The sequence below is a fragment of the Lissotriton helveticus genome, chromosome 3_1 (genome assembly GCF_964261635.1).
Source record: "Lissotriton helveticus chromosome 3_1, aLisHel1.1, whole genome shotgun sequence".
In the NCBI taxonomy this organism is placed as follows: domain Eukaryota; kingdom Metazoa; phylum Chordata; class Amphibia; order Caudata; family Salamandridae; genus Lissotriton; species Lissotriton helveticus.
The window spans coordinates 1,386,776,496-1,386,794,106 of record NC_136061.1 but is presented as its reverse complement, the minus strand read 5'-3'; the positions used below and the strand labels follow the sequence as shown (position 1 = coordinate 1,386,794,106).

The window sequence follows — 17,611 nt, the reverse complement described above, 5'->3', positions numbered from 1 at the left end:
ACTGACCCTAGTTATGATGGTTCTATAGTATTGAAGGCGTGGAGGGTGTTTAGTCAGCATTCACAAAGTTGTGCATCTGTATGCATAGGAAGTGTAACGTCAGTACCCAAAGAGGGATTAGTATATTGCTGAAGGGGGTGTCTGTAGTGCAGAAAACTGAGACTCTGCCTGTTAGGCTAAAAGTTTCCAGGCCTAAGACGCATTACACAGAAAGGTGGTTGGCAATGCTTCTTGGGAAATAAATCAACAGTGCACCATGAGCTTTGCCAAACAGATTTTGGCACCATATAGTACTGAACAAACAAGTGTAAAAAGCACCATTCTTAGCTAGGCCACTGGATAGGAGCATTGTCAACTAGGTGATCGCATATGTCTGCCCTAAACCTGTTAAGATGACAATCCGGATCTGCTTTACTTAATTAAAACTGATATTTTATGTGACTGAATACAATGAAATGAACTACCAATGATGACCTGCGATTTTTCTTTTTTACTGCCTGCTCCCATTGGATTATTTGTACCTGCCTAGCCAGAGACACGTGACTTACCACCGGTTATCTTCTGCCTGGAAGTGCTGTCAGCAAGGTGGGCGCATGCGTACTGCCCAGTCCACAGACCGAGAGACCACTTATTCGGGCCCAGCCAAAGCGCTACAGCTTTAGGACGCTGGAGCGCTCTATTTGCGCGGGAGTATGAGTGCGGCAGTTGCTGCATTATCTTTACACTCACATGGACTAGCCTTTAACCCGTTTTTTGCAACAACTCCCTGGTGGCCCACCTGGAAAATGCCCGGTGCCCGCTACAGCCAGTCCAGCCCTGCTGCCAGACACAAAGCATAAGGGACAGAGACGTGCACACGCTTGGGTGTACAGCCTACTCCAGCTTAGCCTTCTCAGATGATAGTCTCCTCCAATGGGAGGTGGGTGTGGAAACCGGTGGTGATGTCAGTCCTTAATTTGTAAAAAGAAAATAAGTGCCAGGACTCCTGTCAGGAGGCCACTGCAGCCACACACCGCCCCTACCAGTGCTGCCAATGATAGTAACAACACAACTACTAACCATCACACACAAGTGTGACAATTGCGACTATTCCTGGCACCCAAAGAAGGAATTTGGTTGCAGGTAAGAGCCATGTTTAATGTATATTGAATTAGTAATTAACTGTTGTTGTGGTCATCTCCAAATTAGCCAGTCAGCACCACCTTGTGGTAGACTGCCACAAGCGCCGGTGTTGACAATTAAGTGCCGTGCCGAGCACTGGAAACCACCGGCTCAAATTAAGCACTACGTGATGTCCAATGCTAGAAAGTGCTAGTGATATTTCTGCGACGCCTCATGCCAATTTGTGACATGTAATGTTGCAAAATGATGCTCTAGAGTAATGGCCCCGACTTGGCGGGTTTAACGATTACCGTTTATTTAAATTAAAAAAATTATCCCAAACTTGATTGCCTTCCTTCTGTCAGCACTTGTGAAGATACAGTGCCCAAAAGTAAGCGCCAGTGGAGGCCACAAGCCTAAACAATTTTCTAGCATTCTGCAAGGCAACCAAAACCCATCTATTCTCCTCACTCTAGGCTGTTCGTTCTTTGGTGATCCCCTCCCTCTGACTGTTATTAGCGCCGGGACGCCCCTTTGCTGAGGCAGCTGTGCTCTCTATAAGACATATAACATAACATAGCATAACAAGCAGCGACCGGCTCATATTAAGCACTAGCAAAGTCAATGGCTCTGGCTTGCATTTTGAGTTCTGAATAAAACATAAGGAAACCTGCGAAAGGAAAAGGAAATAGTTTTATTTGTGCAACTCGTCTGAGTCGAAAACATTTAATTTGTGATGATTTAGTTTACTTTGGAGGTTTAAACCAGTTCCTCATGCATTGCAATGAGTCAGAATGTTACACCCCCAGGGAATAGCATGAGGTAAGAGAGAAATACTCCTCAAACAGGGCTGGGCCAGACAGGCCTTTTATTCCACCGGGCATTTCCCATTGGGCTGAAACCCTTGGAGGTGGACTTCAAAAGCCCAGGACCGCCCCAGTGCATCGGTCACTTTCCTCCGCTCCCTGAGTTTAACTGCAGCAAACAGGGAGGGTTCAAGAGAGAGAAAGAAATAGAGGGAGAGTGGGGAGGTAAAGAGAAAGGATCAGAGAGGCGATGAGAGACTGAGAAAGAGAGAATGGATGGCTTAAAAAGGCAGAGACTGTGCGAAAGAATAAAGGGAGTTGGGCTGGGTTGAACATTTTGGCCTGGGATGCCTTTGGCTCTGCACCCTGACTCTGTCCTGAAGACAGAGCCAAAAATCCCTCTGGGCTTAGCTGTCAAGCTACATCTAAAAAAAAAAAAAGAGAGAAATGCAAAACAAAGTGAGATTAAATTCAGCATACCAACCCATCTATATGATGCAAGATATCGAATGCTGTATACTTGAAAACAAAATACATGACTTTCACAAAACAGCCTTAGGGCGCGTCAAAAGACAAAGGTGGGCTCAGCGGCAAGACTGTTCGGTTTCTAGAAATGGCCAACACACTTAATCGTGAGCTAAGGTGGAAAAGCTGCTGGAAATAACACTGTTCACAACTGAGGTTAGCAGACCCGTCAGAACGCTCTGTGGCTTCCCTGCTGTCCACTCGCCCCATCACACGCCAAACAGAGCGGTCCTTGAAATACTTTGTGTTGTGAAGCAAAGGTAAAACAGATGCCTCTCACGTGGCTTCCAGCGGTGGGTTCTTTCATCTTCTGGGCTGTGTGTAGGGAGGGGTAGAGTGGGCTTGGAAACTTCAGTTGGTGAAAGGTCACTCTCTTCAGCTCTCATTTGCTTTCTGTCGCGCTCTCATTCTCCCCCAACCCCCTCTTTCATTTTCTCTCTTTTGCGTGGCTATCTCTCACCCTCCTCTCTCTTTCAGTCCCTCTATGGATGTCTCTCACGTTGTCTCTTTCTCTCTCTCTCTCCCCATCCCTTTCTGTATCTCTCTATATTCTTCTTCTCCCTCTGTCTCCTCTTGCTGCCTTTTTTTGTCTCTCACGTGCACCCTTACATAAAACAGAGCAACTACGTACAGTCTCATTGGACAGCGATAATGACGTGTCTGTGGCGTCACTAAGTCTTAAAGGAATCTCCATTTGAAGCCCTCTTATTGCTACAGTGGCCAGCGAATGCGTGAGTTTGACTGAGAAACTAAATACAAGTATCCTTCCAACTCTCTTGAAAAGGGTAGAACTTTAGTCACATGCGCTAGAAAAAAAAACTTCTTTCCTGCAAAATGAAAGGTCACCCTTTTACCGCTTAGTTCGGTGACCTCATAACACCACAAATATGAGAGGCCTGGAAAGCTTTGGCTTGCCTAGGGAAATGGATGTGACCAAATAAAATGTTATTTGAAAGAAACATACTGTTAAATGTACATTCACACATTTTATAATTGCAGGACAGTGTTAACATTTCACAAATTCTTTGTTAATATAGTACAGTTTACCTAAATGGAGAAAACACTACTTCAAGCTGCAAATATTCATGTTACAATCACTTTACAGAGGAAAACAATTGGGCGCATAATGCTAATGGACCTTGTATGGAATGAAGGGAGGTGAAGCCCAAACTCCTGTCCACAGAGTTTGGGGGTGTCTACGGGCACCAGATAATTAACTTTACTGTTTGGCGGCCTATCCGCAACGGGTCTAAAAAATGGCCCGCTATGTCTAAATTCTGTTAAACTACAATGGTGTTGACAGGGCCACAAGAAAGTGAGCTAGAGACAGTGGTGGCTCCTCATCTAAGGCGTGGGAGCCGCGCCCCACTGTTTTGCAGCAGTGAAATAAAGGAAACTTCAAATAATAATAAGTTATTATCATTTTATGTTGCCCTGCTGCTGCAGCTTTGCGAGCCAAGCTGGCAGGCCTGCTCTGCTTACAGAGCTGGGCAGGGAAGGAGTGGTTTGCACTCCCTACCTGCACATGACTGTTTGGCCAGCCATCTCGGGCCAGCCAAACAGTCATGCGCACTTTGCATGTTCTCCATGCAGGCTGCATTACAGCCTGCATAGAGAACATGCACATGGCTCCATTCCCTGGCGGAGCGCCGAACCATGGTGGTCAGACCAATCACAACGCTGCATTGCAGCGTTATGATTGGCTTTGGGAAGCCTAGGAGCCGGGTGCTTCCTGCTTCCTTGTTCCGGCATGGAGAGAAAACGGAGTGACAGCAGAGGAGAGACCCAACTATCAGGTACGTTTTTTGTTGTTTCATTTGAACCTCCTTACCCCTGCTCCCCCTGCCCACCCCCACCCGATCCGTGCTGGCCACCACTGGCTAGAGCGACTACCATTGGAACCATGTTGGCAGTGTGGATAGACTACTTTGCTCAAAGTCGTAATTTTCTGCTAGAAAATGTGGCTTAGAAAGAGCTGGCATTCAGGTAATTTAGCACAGGCTGTAGCCGTGGTCCGATTATCTGTCTCCAAGGGACCACAATGGATGTACAGGATGAATCCCTAGAGGTAGTTGCGGGAGGACACACTTGAGAACGTGAATGTTGAAGGGAGAGATCTTCTAGAACTCAAACAAAGGGAAGACACAAAGTGGTGCAGTTCCTGACATATGGCAAAATAACTGAACTAATGAAACAAAAGCTTGGTAGGGAAAGTGGAGAGCCCAAAATGTAGTGTTCTTCAACAGATCCTGGCAGTAGGGTGAGCGAGACGACTAATGACGACTTTATGTAGGGATATGGTAAGACTAGCAGACTAAACACAACTTGAATGCTCTTAAAGAGAAATGGTCTAATGACACTGGAAGGCAGCAGGAAGACAGGGACTGGGCACTTTCACTGGATTACACCCAAAAGTATCCAGAAATACTAAGTTTACATTGCTAGAATTCAATGCACTTCAGTAAACTTACTTTACCCCAAGCAGACTCCATACGATCTACGGACTTACCCCTGTAGAATGCTGTAGGTGTGGAGCAGCGGAACCAGAGTTATGCTGTATCTTGTGGAATTGTGAATAGATAACTGATATTGGGTGGCAGTGACTCATACATGAGAAGAAACCACAGGGAAAGCTGCTTATTGGGCACAGGTGTGCAGCTACCATTCGTGCAGCAGGTGTAGTGTCACCAAGCCCAGAGCCCTGAGGGTCCTATTGAACCCAGATAATGACTGTATTTTACTTCCCTAGCATCAGCCAAATGAGACTATTTCCTTGCCAGCACCATTCTTGCTACATTACTAACTGGGCTTAATGCCCTGCTCTCAGAATCCCAAAAATTGTTGTAAATTCTTAGATTTGACACTGTCACTGGTCGAAAGGGCTATAGCCGTGCACTGGAAGAGAGAAAAAGCGCCTGGATTTAAAGCGGCGAGAGAGGATATGATACGATGGGCCAGCTTTGAGGCAGCGTCCCTACATCTGGTGAAAAGAAAGGGTATCACTAGTGGGGAGAAAGCCAACGAATGGGCGTTATGCTCCATGAAGTCATAAAAACATGAGAAGAGGTGCACAATGATAACTCAGAGAAGGTCAATGGACTCTCTAGTAGATTTCCCCCCAGAAACTAGTCCTCCTCTGGAGGTTTGCCTGGGGACATTGCGGTGGGCAAATTAAGATACGTAATGTACAGCACTTTTTTTTTTTAGTATTACCTCTTTAGATTTTCATTTGTACACCTGTTAACACTATCTGGGCATAGGTTTTACCTCCTTAGTACAAGTTTGACACTCAAATACTGCAATAAGCAAAAGAACGATGACCAGTATCTATTGCAAACGGTCTTCCACTGCACATCAACACGTGTTGCCGCGTTTTAGTAACTTTTGATCTGTTTCAGCTAGAGATATTTTTTTAATAAAAATGTACAGATTGTGCAGCAGATGATGGATTATAAAACAACAGCGACACATTCATAATTATGCAGAAAACGCTACAGCTGCAATATTTTATAATTCCAGTGGCCTAGACCATAGATGGCATTAAGGCTGGTTACTTTATATTGATTAACCTGATCTCACCACACTCCTATTGTGGCAAAACTTGGTACTCCGCCCCATAGCTTGAAGAACCAGAATCTTACACCAATATAAAACCAATCACTAGAAATAATGACATACGATTGAAATCAATGTAAATGAACATTAGGGAAACGTCTAGAGGAAAAACTGAAAAAATGATACTAAATTTAGCTTTTTATTTCTATATTAGCTTCTTTTTTTCCAAAAACGAATATAAATTGTTGGAAAAGTAAACATGTTAAATATATTTACTCCCATAGAATCAAATGGACTAGCACACTAACTAAGGAAGAAAAGTCCAGGTCTTGATATATGGTGTCCTGGCAAAATGGATACATGGACCGTCGCCAGGGTTATACTTGTACTGCAGATGCCACTTGAGTGATACAAAGGAATGAAGAGCAAAAAAAATATGGAGACCTTCGCTAGTCCGCAAGCTTGATATCGCCCCTGATCCCTACTTTTTATCACCTTCGCCGCGGGGCTAATTCCCCCGTGGCGCTGGGGGCAAGGGGGGCGTGTGCAGCGCCACGCTGCTCGTGACAAGCTCGGCTCGTCACGCTGCACGGTGGCGCTGAGCTGAGCTCGCATTGACCACGCCCGTTTATTGGAACGCTCAGCCCAGCGGGGGAATTAGCCCCGCGGGTGAGCGCCGCGCGTGTCATGGCGGGCTCAGCTCATCATGAGCACGCGGCCACCGTGCCTCATGACGAGCTTAGCTCGTCATGAGCCCGGAAGGGGTTACATTTTATGTACCACATAAAAAATATCATAAGCAATCCTCTGCTCTTAAAAAAAATCTTTAGAAAGCAAGCATGTAGTCATTCCATTTCTTTGTTTGTATCTGTCCAGGGGACACTTGTCTTTCTTTATTGTTTTTCTAATTGTCCATTTCAGTACTTTCCATTTTTTTTCTGCCTCAAATGAGAGAGGCAGATGTGTTGGCACGAGCACGTTTCGAACCTCTGGCCACCTACTTCTCAGCTGTAAGTGCATAATCCAAAAGCGTTTTATCTCTTTGGGCTGTAGAAATATAGCCAGTAATTAAAAAGCTTTTGCATTCCTCTGGCAATAAAACTGATGTTTGTTTTCTTGGTAGTTTTACTTAAGATAACCAGTTTCTCGGTCACAAGGTAGAGATTTTCACATAATGCATTTTTTCTGTTGCTTTTTATGCTGCCACCTTTTGTTTATGCACTGAAAGGCTGGCTCTGCTGCGTGTTTTGTCATTTTTTTCAGGTTTTTGTCTGTTCTTCCTTTTTTTTCTTTCCTCTTTCTGGTGGCCATTGTCTGTGATTCCAGCCAGTGCAAAGAGGGACCGCATTTTGAGTCTGTCGTCACTGTTTGAGCACAGGCACCATGGACAGACCAACAATGCTGGTTGGGGTACACTGACGAGGAGACACTAACCCAATTAACCACGGTCTGCAAAGAGCACCCAACAATGAAAATGGAAATTGTCGGTTGGCGTATTTGGCCCTTCTTTGCGAATTAATTGAATAAAAAAATCACTCGCGAAACGCCTTGATACCGGAGAACAGGAGTCCATTTGACGCCTAGCTGTACCTCTTCTGTTTGTAAATTAATTCTGGGATTGGACGTGACTGTTTTGTCAGCATGCAGCAACACTACCTTTGAGCTTCTCTGCTGCTAAGCTCTCTCCATCTGGGGATGACCTCACTCCTCCAGGACCTCGCTTCTGGGTTTAATCAGCCAGATGGAGGTGGGAGAGGACTGTGCAAAAAACAACTTTTTCTACACATGTAGTGTTTAGCAAATTGGGCGTTTCTACTTATCCCTACTTGCCAGAGACGGGAACTTCATGACTTGATTATAGACTCTGTTGGCGCTCAGCCAAAGCAGCATTAAAACTTATCCTAGTTGTGTTCCTTCTGTAAAACCCCAGAGCATTTAGGTATACGTAGTTTACCATCATTTAACGAGGTTTATCACATCAGAGTAGCTTGAATGACAAGTTTGAAAGAAAGATTACCTCATTGAACAAGCATTTGCATTCCAATAGGTCTCACATTTACAAAACTCTCATATATGCGATACCTATTGCATTGCAACTGCTTGTTTGTAAAAGCCCCACATGCCACGATTTCACTTTAATGTCGGCCGTACCCCTTTCCTTAGACGAGCCACGTCTAAGGAAAGGACCGCGGACGCCATTAAATTGAAAGTGCGGCATTGGCAGTTTAAAAAAAACGAATAAATGATTAAAAAATGCAGCCGTGTCCAGCACCGCAAATAAATCAAAACTGTGGCCGTCACGTGCTATGGGAAAGAAAAAAAAAAGCGCTGTGAGAGAGCGTGTCCTGCCGTTTAACAAAATAGTGCCCGGGGGCTGTAATTAAAGCCTACCAAGTAACAATACATGTAGCAGGGGGTGTCGCCATGGGAGGTTACAAAATGAGACAAGGTGGTACTAAGGAGGGACTACTAAGCCTATTGACAAATGAAAAGCCACAGTTTCCAAAGGACAATGACACACGCCAATGAAAAGTATGGGCGGAGAGTGGGCGGAGCTTCAAGTCCATACCTGAATACAGCATGCCTCGCAGAGCATGTGCTGCTCGACCTAGAAATGGGCAATATTTACTTAAAACATGAAGACTGGAAGAAAAAATAATAATTGAAGGACTGCTCCCAGAGCGCTTTGCGAGCCTTCCTGAGGGCACACACCCACCTGTGAGGGCTACCACAATCTGTGCTGACTACTGCTTGCCTTGCTCAGGTATTTAAATGTATACTGTTGATTAAAACTTTATATACGTGTTTTGCAATATAACAATTAGATTTGCATTGCAAGGGTTGGAGACTGAGCTAACATTATGCTACGATTCTAAGGCTCTTTTATCTGAAACAAATATGCTATGGATTAATGACGAAGTGCTATATCTGCCTCCCTGCTTAGACGTGCTAGGGTTGCACCTGTAGCAATCAGTTGGTGCTGTTCAAAGGGACTGGTAGTGTCTAATTTAGATGTCCAGCAGTTATTTTCAAAAGTGCGAGCACTATGCATGTGTAGTCTTGCATTAATGTTCAGAGGCATTAGTACTGTGCCTATTGTTCGGGAGTGCCATTAGTGTGAAAGTGTAGTCTGGCAGTAATGTTCACAGTTGTTAAAACTACAAATACTACTACTTTCATTTAGTAAGTAAGAATGAGGAGACCCTGGTGAATGATGCTTATATAACCCGACCACCCACTGTGAGACAAATCACATGTGAGAGACAGCAGGTCTAAATGGGGTAGGGCCTGTTGATGGTGACAGGACCTTGAGCCCATTGCTTTTATGTGACAGGAGGGGGCAGCCTTGGAGGGGCGCAGGCCTTGTGACAAGCTTTGACTTCCACTTTTCCCCAAGAATGACACAAACAAAGCTTCCAGGGGCTCACACTAATGTCTTCTGGAGTTTGTAATCCTCCTCAGGGGCATCCACATTGTCTAGTCTCCAAACACAAGGTGTAAACTTTGAGCCAGGGTTTCCAGCTAACTCACTCCAAACGTGTGATATCAGCTCCTCACTGGGCGACTGTGTGAGCAGTGACAGTATTGTGCGACCACAGTGGCACGGTGCTTGTTAGCAGATCTGTATTTCACGTATATGGCATACAATTATATTTGGCATCTCCAGGCCCTGTAGTAAAGATGGCTCTGAACTTGTAAATAGCAAACATGTGGTGATAGAAACAGGAAGCTGGGAGAAGACCAATACTCAAGTAAGTGGGGGACAAGTTGAAAGGAACACCCTTTGCTGGACAGCACATTTATCTAGTGGTTACCCCGTGGCACTGGTGGGATTGAGAAAGGGAGTTGAATATTGCTATTTGAAGGTGGGGGATCAAAATGTTGTTAAAACGTGATGCAACTAATGAAACCCAAAGTCAATTTATTGCAAACAAATGTCAGTACTATTCTGGACAGAACCATCCCTTTCGAACCAGGGTGTTTTGTTAACATTCCGGCAGTCTGAGTCAGAAGCCCTGTTATTCAACCATTAAGCTGTGCTATTGTTCAAAGAGTGCCATTATGGTGCAAGCATAGTCTGGCAGTAAATGTTCAGGAGGGTTTGCTGCAATCCAGTTACTTTTTATCGCAGCAGATAAATAACAATACACTGTACGTTATTTATCTGATGCAGTAAATAGCACCTAATAGGAGTTTCTGGGGAATAACATACAGATTTAGGTGCTTACTGCACCAAAATCTGCATGGTACAGTATATGCTGTACACTTTTCCTGTTAAATTGTGAGATCACAGGAAGACGCCTCGCCCCAACCCAGCCCTCAGCTGTGATTGGCTGGTGTACTAAGCGTCACAAAGGACGGAAAGTTGTAAAGGTGACTATACAGTAGTTGCTGTAACTGCATCCAGATGCATTTTTTTGGATTTTTACAGTTCACTATGGGGTGGGATGTCCAATCTCAGAATGTCAGCCACTCCTCATTGTTCCTACTTGTGAATCAATGGCGGAATGTTGGTGGGTTTGTGTGTGTGTCCCATTGTGCAAAGTAAATCACAGAAGTTATGTGGCTAATTTAGGGAGCGTCCTCTTAAATTTCTCTACATGATGTACATGTACAGATGGAAAATACTGTTTTCTTCATCTTGTTACCAATATAGATTGCTGTATACCTTGACCACTTACACTCAATAGGGGAACTTTAATTTAGTGGAGTCATCTGAGCAGTGAAAGTGCTACTCACAGGTCATTCACTGACTTGTGGTCCTGTAAATAGTTTTACGTTTAGGAAAGTCTGCTTTCAATGCTTAGAATTACTGTTAATACCTCACTAAAACATTGCTTAATGTATAGGTTAAAAAAAGTTAATAGGCCCAAAGTTTCTCTTAGGAGCCCTCTACCAATTATGACAAATGCAAGGGTCGCGGAATACAGGGTTACCTATGCTTGATTCCACGTCACCCCTCTTTCTTCCACCACCCTACACTTCAGATCTCCTTATCTCACACTTAAAGCTTCCCATTTATCCATTCTTTCTCCTTCTGTTGCACTTCTCCTATCTTGCCTTCTTCCGCCTTTTCCCTTCTTGCTCTTTAACAAAACCTGATGTGGAAAAATATGTCCCAGTCCCAGAAATGAGTCCTGGTGCCCAATTCCCGGCAACTACAGGCACAAATTAAGAACTGCAGAAGTGTATGTGTGCTTCTAAAAAACCGTAACACCAATGCTTTTCATAAATATCATACCTGTTGTAACACCAGGCCCGTGAAAGTATCTGCTGAAGATGGAATTTTTATCCTTACACAACTGGGCTCTAATTTCTAACTGGGGTTTCACTGTATGCAATGGCGGACGGCACGGATCAGGGGGGAGGGGCGGGAAAAAAGTGGGCGAGTGGGTATAAAAAAAATTATACTTTCTCAACGCTTTTCTCCTCCGTAGTCCCTCACTCTGGCTGGTACAGGAAGATCACACACAGGCTCCCCACAGCAAATCACAACACTGCAATGGAGCATTGTGATTGGTCTGAGCACTGTGGTTCGGTGCTCAGAAGCTGACTGGGAGCCTGGGCATGTTCTCCACTCAGGCTGTAATGCAGCCTGTGTGGAGAACATGCAAAGTATGCATGACTGTTTGGAAAGCCTGAAACGGACAAACATTAATGCGCACTTACCCAGTGTGCTCACCACTCCTCCCCCTGCTCCTGTAGTCAGAGCAGCCTTGCCCTGCCCTCCAAAGCTGCTGCAGCAGGACAAAATAAAATGATAATAACGCAAGATATTATCATTTTATTTTTCCTTTATTTCACTGCTAAAAAGCAGTGGGGCAACGCTCCTCCGCCTTAGTGGAGGAGCCACCACTGACCTTGTGTGATGTGCATTGTAGATTGGAGTGGTTTTGACACCTCGATACAGTATGGCATCTTCATACATGCCAACATTTTGGAATCGCCACGTGTGAGATTAAAAAAAATTATAATAATTGGGAGAATGTATTTCCCCATTGACTTCTACTGGAACAGAGGCAACTTCAGGCGGGAGATAGCCAAAATAAAGCCATTTTTGGCTTTAGAAATTCGGGAGTATCTCCCGCCTGAATCCAGTCTATTGGCTCGCTTGTGTACATCTTTATCGTTAGTTTTTTCATAATTGAATTTTGCAAGACTCCTCCACCCAGTGAGATATACAGTAAAAAAAAAATCCAGTGGGAGTCATTGTAAGGAAATGCACACAAGATGGCGGGTGTGAGCGGCGCTTCCTCGGTGCACAATGCCTATACTTTTCCTTTATGTCCAAGTCTGCTAGGCCCCGTGTACCGCCCCCGAGATGTGCATTGTACTTGTCCGCGGGGAGTCTAAGGCCTTTCTACTGTTTCTCTGCAGGTTACCTCAGGATTAACACCGAGGACGGCCCGACGGCGACAACCCCGTGATGCAGCCGCAGTAAGTTCAATTCCTTCTTAATTTTAGATTTTCGTAATACGCTATTTGACCGAAATCTGGTAGTAAGCGGCTAAGCCTCCTATTTTTTCTGCCACTCCAGCTGACAATGGCTCGGCCCTCTCCCGCCATTGTCCTCCCTCGCGGCCATTAGCAGCTCTGAGGTTTGAAAACGCTTCTCAAGCGTCGTGTGTAGTCCAGTATTAACCTCAGTGTGAGGCCAGGGTCAGGGACTTTATCTGCCCTGTGATTGGCTCTCTGTGACGTCTGTGCCTCAATAAGCTTTAGGGACATATTCGGAATGAGTGCGAAAGTAGCTTTCGTAGATACAAAAGGGAGCATGGATAGTTTTAATCACATGTTTTTGTGTATGCATTAAACACCTCAGGGCGAGTTACTTTGTTGTGATTGCCCTGCTACCAAGAATGTTCTGCCAGAGGCACAAAATGGTCGGCTGCTTGGAAGAGAAAGCCCTGCAGGAATACTAAATAAAGTGTGTCACTGATAAAAGACCTTTCCGAGTGAACTATCACAGGCGCTTTACTGCTGATAGTTTCAGCAGATCCAGATACGAAAATAGTGTCTGCACCATCAGATGAGCAGTCCGCTCGTCGGAATCTAGCGCTTTTACGGAAGAGTTGAGCTGGTAGCACCTCAAGTTCAGTCTTTTCTCTGTATCTGAGTAAACACCTGATATTGTAACTCAGTGAGCTGAGAGCCCACCTAGAAACCCACAAGCCACAGGTTCAAAATACACCACAGCTGGTGCAGCTTTTCATCATTATGCAATTAATTTATAAAGTTCAGTTAATTTTGTTGTTGGTAACACCGGTTAATTAAGTATATAAACAATTTGGATTGTGTCACATAATTAGGTCCCAGGATGTTTTTTTACATTTCCATTTTGTATTCATATATATTCCTGTGTTTTTCTGTGTATTTGTTTTTCTTCGTATAAACTGGATTACAACACGTATCATTCCATGCGTGCTATAGGGTGCCTTCGCTTTAACTAGTCATGATGACTATACCTAAACACTCATGACAAACCATTAGTATTGTTATGCCTGCTCAACTGCAGCTACTCAGGCTTCAGTGGGTTAATTCTTTCCATTTTTAAACTCCCTTATGCTGTGAGTTTCAACATTTATTGGACTACATTATTGATACAATGAAGAGCCGATTAAAAAAAAGTCCTGCTGTCTGGTTTTAAAACATCCTATACTTAAAAAAGTCAATACGTTCTGGCATTTGATTAGACCCTGATTGATCGTAAAATCTGGCTATTACATTATCCAGGTTGGTGAATACTGGTGACATGGTAACAAGCAGCCATTTTTGGAGACTGCTGTAGGAAGTGCAAAGCCTGCAGTCAAGCATCCAAATAGGTCAAACTATTGACTATATACTTTAAGCCATAGTGGGAGTTCACTGGATTTGAAAACGTTTGAGATTAAATGTGTAGACTTACATGTGATTGTTCTAAATAGTATGGTGGCAGTTCAGTTACACAGTTGAAAGAAAGAATTAGGGAACACGTAAAAACATTTAGACATGCAGTGTGCTACTTTCTTTCATGAATGTCATGGAGGTAGTTTGAACAGCTTTATATGTTTTGCTATAGATAAACTGAGGGAAGATGTGAGAGGTGGCGACTTAGAAAAGAAACCTAGCCACCTTGAGGCAAAATAGATATTTTGGCTCAACAGTCTTACACCTATAGGGATGAATGTTAAAAATGAGCGTACATTGTTTCTAAAATTAAAGATTCAAATAGTACTGTATTTAGCAGTTGAAGGTACTAGAAAGGAACATTGTGATAATTACATGTGTTTGTACAGAAATCCAAGTTGGTGACTTTTAATTTTGTGGGTCCGTATTTGAATATGGGAATGTTTACGGGGCCAGATCATCACTACGGTCCCCCCTCTACAATATTCAAAGATGCATGGATGGCAAGCACTTTTTGCATGCAAGCACACAACTTCTGCCCAATCAAAACATGTCCTCACAAATTCTGCCCAATCAAAACATGTCCACCAACTTATCGGCAGAGCTAAATCCCCTCTCTGTAGTACCCCTGAAAGCTTATTTTTAGGTTGATCACATAAGGTCGGGTGACAGCTGCTCTGTCAAGCCAGCCCTAAAATGGATCATTCTTGAGTAATTGAGTAATATAAATATTCTGAGTTTTAAATGATAGTAGCTAGGCATTAATACTCGTAAGAGTGAGAAGTGTAACCATATACTCAGTACTTGATTTGAGCCAGTGATTTCCAGTGCTCAGCACCAGCACTTCAAATTCTCAACATTGCACTTATTTCAGTCCGCCACGTGGTGGCACTGTTTGCCTAATTTTGAGATATGCACAAAACACAGTGTTTAATAATTCAATGTAGCTTAATAGCCGACTACTGAAGGCTATACTGGTTTTTAAAGGCCCTGAACCTAAGTTGTAGGCTGAGCCACAGGCAGGGCCTATAATGAGGGTGAAGGCCTTTAACAACCAGTAAAGCCTAAGGCAGAATGGATTTAAGACTATTAGAGCATTCTACCCACCGAGGGTAGAATGTTCTGATTTATATTGGGAGAAACAGAAAGACTAACATTGAAACGTTGGCGCTCTGGGCTTATACCAGCCATTTATTTATTTATTTAGTTGAGAGTTTTATATTGCGCTGACTAGACCCGGAGGTATCAAAGCGCTTTACAAGACATAGCATTAAAAGAAGGGTTCATAGTTGACATAGCATCACAAGAGGCGGAAAAGAACAGTGCAACATAATATAAGACCCGAGCGACTCCATTGTCTGCAATGGAGTTCTCAACATTCCAATATTCTAATATATATTAAAATGTGGCCTATACAATTCTTATTGTTTCGAGAGGCCTGAAATATCCTTGAAGTGTCACACTTGTTGGAGTGTGAAGATTACTTGTTGTGTTGGTACTGCCGGTAGCACTGGCAGGGGCAATGGGTAGTGCAAGTTCTAGTGGCCTCCTGAGAAAGGCCCTGGCACTTAACTTTTTGCAAATTAAGCACTGCATATATGCATTTTTGTCTTAACAGGCACTTTAAACCATGCTAATGACCCTGCATAATACCTATACAGTCTCTTTCGATTAGCAGACACATTGAAATACATCGAGCTGGAGATAAAAAGGTTGCTTTCTGATCTGTCCAATCTTCTTCTCATTGGCACATAGGGGAACAGTGCCAAGCAACAGGATAGGATAAACAATCCAACAAGGTCCTGGCTACATGAAATTTGCATAATTTTCTTTGCAGAAATTAGTCAAAATGCCATAAAAAAATGCATGTTAATATGCAAAATACTGGTGCAGCTTTTTCTGCGGTTTTCTAGAACAAATTGCATCCTCTTGTTAATTTTGAACATGAGGATGCATTTCACCGTAAGAAAATGGAGGAAACTCACATGTGAAGCGAACAACCACTCGCATTCTTTTTGTTCGCATTGTTTTCTTGCTCCTGTGATAGGATATTTACCCAAATGAAATCTAAGTCACATGATGTGGCATGATGGCATTTTACGTAAAAAGCAGAATACAAAATGATGAAATTACAAAAGATTAAGCCACCATATTTCACTTATGCCTCTTAACACATTGTGTTTATGTCTTTGTATGTCTTAAATGCTAGATGGCAAGAAGGGGAGGGTGGATGGGGAGGAGGGGGGGCTTATTCCTAAACTGACAGTTCCTCACATTTGGGAGCAGGGCACAAGTCGGGGGTACACTCTGGGTGGAATGTGTCTACCCATTATTTTTACAGGGTTAACGCCGTCCACCCTGCCAAGAAGCAGGGCCCCACTGAAATATACTGAACTGGTCCTGGTGTCATTTTCAGAGGCTAGGACACATTCAGTAGTGCCTGCACGTTGTCTGCTTTCATTTCAAGCAGCACCGGGCTGGCGGCAAGGGGGCTTTGTTGTTTTAAATTCTAGCAGAGTCCAGCACAAAGGTAGGTTAAGGGGCCACCCGGCCTCAATTTATTCCTGTATCCTGGCTGGAAGCTATCTAGAGCCTCACACCTGTATGTAAATGCAAAGGAGGGGAAACAAAGGCACACAGTTTGTCATCACTTCACAGGCACTTAAGAGGCATGCTTTTCACATTGTTCAGTCCCTCTATATAAGAGATACGCATGCCCTCTAGGAATGTTAGATGTGTTGGCCCGTCCCAGAATTTACAAAAATAACTCAAATACCACTATTTTTTAAAACTTATTTTATAACACTACTTGTTGCGATGCTGCGTGTCGGAGCTTTCCATCCATGACAATAAATCATAAGTGTACATCAATGTACAGGATATGTTACATTAGACAGTGAGGGTTACAAGTTGCGGGAGTCACATGTCCTTCATAGTTCACTGTCTTATATTGAGATTACAATTTAGGAACTGCATATAACAAAAGGATCTCGGTGTTAAAAGCAGTAACCCACTTACCATCTACATAAAATTATTGAAATTATTATCGATAAATATTTCGGCGTCGGGGAGAATGAAGCTCAATAAAGCTAGAGAAAGGCGAATCCGCTAGGGAAAATCCGCCGGCATCCGCTAGAGGTAACGAAGTAGCGGGTGTACTCCCTTCGATGGATATCCGGATTGTATTCTACCAGCTATACGTGGACTGCCTTGATGCCGTGTGGGATCCCGTGTTCCGGATAAGGACCTTAAAATATTTATCGATAATAATTTCAACAACTGAATTGAATTGAACCAGCAAAATACTCGCACTCGAGTTTCTGACTGGAACCTGGAGCAGTCTACCTTGACTCACACACTTCACATGGTCTAGAGCCCAGCCGGGTTGGAAGTATCACCGGCTAAGCGACCTTTCTTCTTTTCCTTTGAACCTCACAGCCCTGAGGAGTCGCATTGTTAAGCGACGAAACACGTGTCGGCTGGCTGCAAAAGATATTAAAGAAGACTCTCTTTAAGATATTGTGTTTTCTCTGACAGCTGTATATGTATAATGTTTTGAAAAATGTGTCCACTGAGACACGCACTAGTGATATAGAGAAGGAATTACTCTCTTGTTGTGTGCAATAGGCATCCTGTTTTACAATATGAAGTAACTAGCACCACGAAGCAAGTCAGGGTCCTTCTGAGGAGGAAGGCAGTAGATTGAGCCCAGCGTCAAAGAGGATGGAAGCTGGGTG

General features: G+C 43.7%; 1 protein-coding gene across 1 annotated transcript in view; it reads left to right on the top strand.

Moving 5' to 3' along the window:
• SEMA5B (semaphorin 5B) overlaps nucleotides 1–17,611 on the top strand; it is an 827,217-nt gene that overhangs the window by 160,687 nt on the left and 648,919 nt on the right. Inside the window, exon 2 of the mRNA XM_078682030.1 lies at nucleotides 12,366–12,425. The gene's annotated coding sequence lies outside the window, so the exon portion shown is untranslated. The remainder of the gene's footprint in view (nucleotides 1–12,365; nucleotides 12,426–17,611) is intronic.